This window comes from Phoenix dactylifera, unplaced genomic scaffold, assembly GCF_009389715.1.
Source record: "Phoenix dactylifera cultivar Barhee BC4 unplaced genomic scaffold, palm_55x_up_171113_PBpolish2nd_filt_p 000291F, whole genome shotgun sequence".
Taxonomy (NCBI): Eukaryota; Viridiplantae; Streptophyta; class Magnoliopsida; order Arecales; family Arecaceae; genus Phoenix; species Phoenix dactylifera.
Window position 1 is genome coordinate 452702 of NW_024067771.1, and position 3523 is coordinate 456224.

Here is a 3523-nt window from a genome sequence, read left to right on the forward strand (position 1 = left end):
CTAGGACTAGTCAACCATCATGCATGATTATTCCTGAAAACGTAGGACACTTTGAAATCAAACCAGGAGTAATTCAATTGCTGCCAAAGTATCATGGAATGGAATCCGAGAACCCTTATCTTCACCTTAAGGATTTTGAGGAAATTAGCATCACATTTAGAGTGCCAAATGTATCGGAAGATGTCCTTAAATTGACCTTGTTCCCTTTTTCATTAAAGGATAAAGCCAAAATGTGGCTGAACTCTTGAGACCTAGATCGCTAGGAACATGGCATGATATGCAAAGAGAATTCTTGAAAAAATTCTTTCCCGCACAAAGGACTAACTTTTTGAAAAGGCACATTAGCAATTTCCAACAAAAAGACCATGAAACATTTTATGAATGCTGGGAGAGATTTAAAGATTTGCTTCTCTCTTGTCCTCATCATGGGTTTGAAACGTGGAGAACCATTAGATTCTTTTATGAAGGGTTGTCTCCACAGTTAAAAAAATTTATAGAGACTATGTGCAATGGTCTATTTTTGGAAAAGCAACCCGATGAGGCATGGAACTATTTAGATTCTCTCGCAGAGACTGCACAATTATGGGATACAGGGGATAGAGTGAATAAACCTTTACCTAAGCCTACTAGCATTGGACACGGGGGCCTTTACAACCTTAGTACTCAGGATGATATTCAGGCTAAAATGGCAGCCCTCACTAGGAAGGTAGAGGACATTGAACTTAGAAGGATTGAACCCGTCAAGACCATAGAACATAACAGCGAGTGTTGTAGGATTTGTGAGATGCCTGGCCATCTCACCACTGATTGCCCCACAATACCCGCATTCAAGGAAGTCTTGCACGATCAGGCCAATGTTATGAATACCTATCAAAAGTCTTTCAATAATCCTTTTTGGGGTACTTACAACCCTGGATGGAAGAACCATCCAAATTTCAGGTGGAGGAATGACCAACCTCAACAAGTATATAACCCAACTCCTCCACCTCCGCAACCTCATTATGCACACGCACCCCCTCAAAAACCCAGTCTCGAAGAAACTTTGCAATCTTTCATGCAAGGTCAAGCTAAAATCAATGATGAATTAAGAAATCAACTGACAACGCTGACCACTGCTTTAAGTGCTCAAGAGAAGGGTAAGCTACCAGCTCAACCACAATCTAACCCTCAAGTCTACGGCGGTAGCAATGCATCATTTTCAACTTCGCATAAAGAACAAGCAAAGAGTATAATAACTTTGCGAAGTGGAAAGATTATTGACCGACCAATCTCAGAACAAACACAAGTCATACCTGATTCTGACCCTCCCAAGACAAAAAGAAAAGGATAATGAAGAAACTGAAGCACCAACATCTACTGAAAAAATTGAATGTCCTTTTCCTGCACCGTTTCCACAAAGATTAAAGCCCTTGCAAAAGCTTGAACCAAACTCTAAAATTCTTGAGCTTTTTAAGCAAGTAAAAAATCAATGTACCTCTTCTTGATGCAATCAAACAAGTGCCTTCCTATGCAAAATTTTTAAAAGATTTGTGCACTGTCAAGCGTCGTTTAAATGTCAAGAAGAAGGCATTTCTGGCTGAAAATGTGAGTGCAATTTTACAGCATAACATTCTTCCTAAATATAAAGATACAGGTTGCCCAACTATCTCGTGCATCATTGGCAATTTTAGGATTGAGCGAGCATTGCTAGATTTAGGAGCGAGTATGAATTTGTTGCCATATACGGTATATGAGCAACTCGGTTTAGGTGAGTTGAAGCCAACAACTGTCACCTTACAATTAGCTGACAGGTCAGTGAAGGTTCCTAGAGGGATTATCGAAGATGTGTTGGTCCAAGTGGACAAGTTCTATTTTCCTGTTGACTTTATCGTACTAGACACACATCCGGCTTCCAATTCACCAACTCAGATTCCGGTCATCTTAGGACGTCCATTCCTTGCAACTTCTAATGCATTGATCAATTGTAGGAATGGTGTCATGAAGCTTTCTTTTGGCAATATGACCTTGGAAATGAACGTCTTTAGTATAGGCAAACAACCCAGTGATCATGAAGAAAGTAAAGAGGTTGAATGGGTTGAAACCATTACGAAAGAATATCTGTTAAAAGAAACATTTACTGAATCGGCCGACAATGGTTTAATAGATTGGTGTTCTGAAGCAACTGCTAATGATGTGGTCCCACCTGGTTTAGATAATTCGGATGTTATGATGATCAATGGGTGGAGACCGCGAATAGAGGAATTTGAATAGTTGCCACCTCGAAAAGCAAAGATAGTACCATCCCATGAACAAACACCTAAGCTCGAGTTGAAACCTTTACCGAAGGAACTCAAGTATGCCTTTCTTGGATTCGAGGACAAATTTTCTATAATCATCTCATCTGATCTGGATCATGCTCAAGAAAGAAAATTACTTGGTGTTCTAAAGAATCATAAGGGAGCTTTAGGATGGTCTATTGCCGACTTGAAGGGGATTAGCCCTTTAATTTGCACGCACCGGATATATTTGGAGGACAATGCTAAAACCACAAGGCAAATGCAACGTAGGTTGAATCCTACGATGAGAGATGTGGTTAAAGCAGAAGTCCTCAAGTTGCTTGACGTGGGTTTTATTTACCCAATTTCTGATAGCAAGTGGGTGAGTCCTACTCAAGTAGTGCCCAAGAAAGCAAGTCTGATGGTAGTCAAAAATGATCAGGGTGAACTAGTTCCAACTCGTGTTCCAACGAGTTGGCGCATGTGTTTTGACTACCGAAAATTGAATTTAGTCACTAGGAAGGATCACTTTCCCCTACCCTTCCTAGACCAAGTTTTGGAAAGAGTTGCAGGACACAAATTCTATTGTTTTCTCGATGGCTATTTCGGGTCTACCAAATCGAGATTTCACCAGAAGATCAAGAGAAGACTACCTTCACTTGTCCTTTTGGCACATTTGCTTTCCGTCGGATGCCATTCGGGTTGTGTAATGCACCTGCAACATTCCAAAGATGCATGCTCAGTATTTTTGAAGACATGAACGAGAAATTTTTAGAAGTGTTTATGGATGATTTCTCTATTTTTGGCGATTCTTTTGATGATTGTTTATTACATTTACAAGCTGTCTTAGCTCGGTGTATAGAAAAGAATCTGATACTGAATTGGGAGAAATGCCACTTCATGGTGCCAAAGAGAATTGTCCTAGGACATATTGTTTCATCAAAAGGCATGAAAGTTGATAGAGCTAAGATTGACTTAATCGCCAAGCTTCCTGCACCCAAGACGGTTAGAGATGTTAGATCATTTTTGGGTCATGCCGGATTTTATAGGAGGTTCATCAAGGACTTTAGTGTCATAGCTCGACCATTATCTAACCTCCTCTCCCTTGATACACCGTTCAATTGGTCTGAAACCTGTCAAGAGGCATTCAAAAAGTTGAAGTCTATGCTTAGCACTGCACCCATCGTGCGACCACCTGATTGGTCATTACCTTTTGAGATCATGTGCGATGCTAGCGACTATGCGATAGGAGTTGTCCTAGGACAACG

The 3523-nt window shown here is 40.5% G+C and overlaps 1 pseudogene; it reads right to left on the reverse strand.

The window, feature by feature from the left end:
- Window positions 1–334: 334 nt before the first annotated feature.
- Window positions 335–432, reverse strand: LOC120105459 (annotated as a pseudogene).
- Between the last annotated feature and the right edge of the window lie 3091 nt (window positions 433–3523).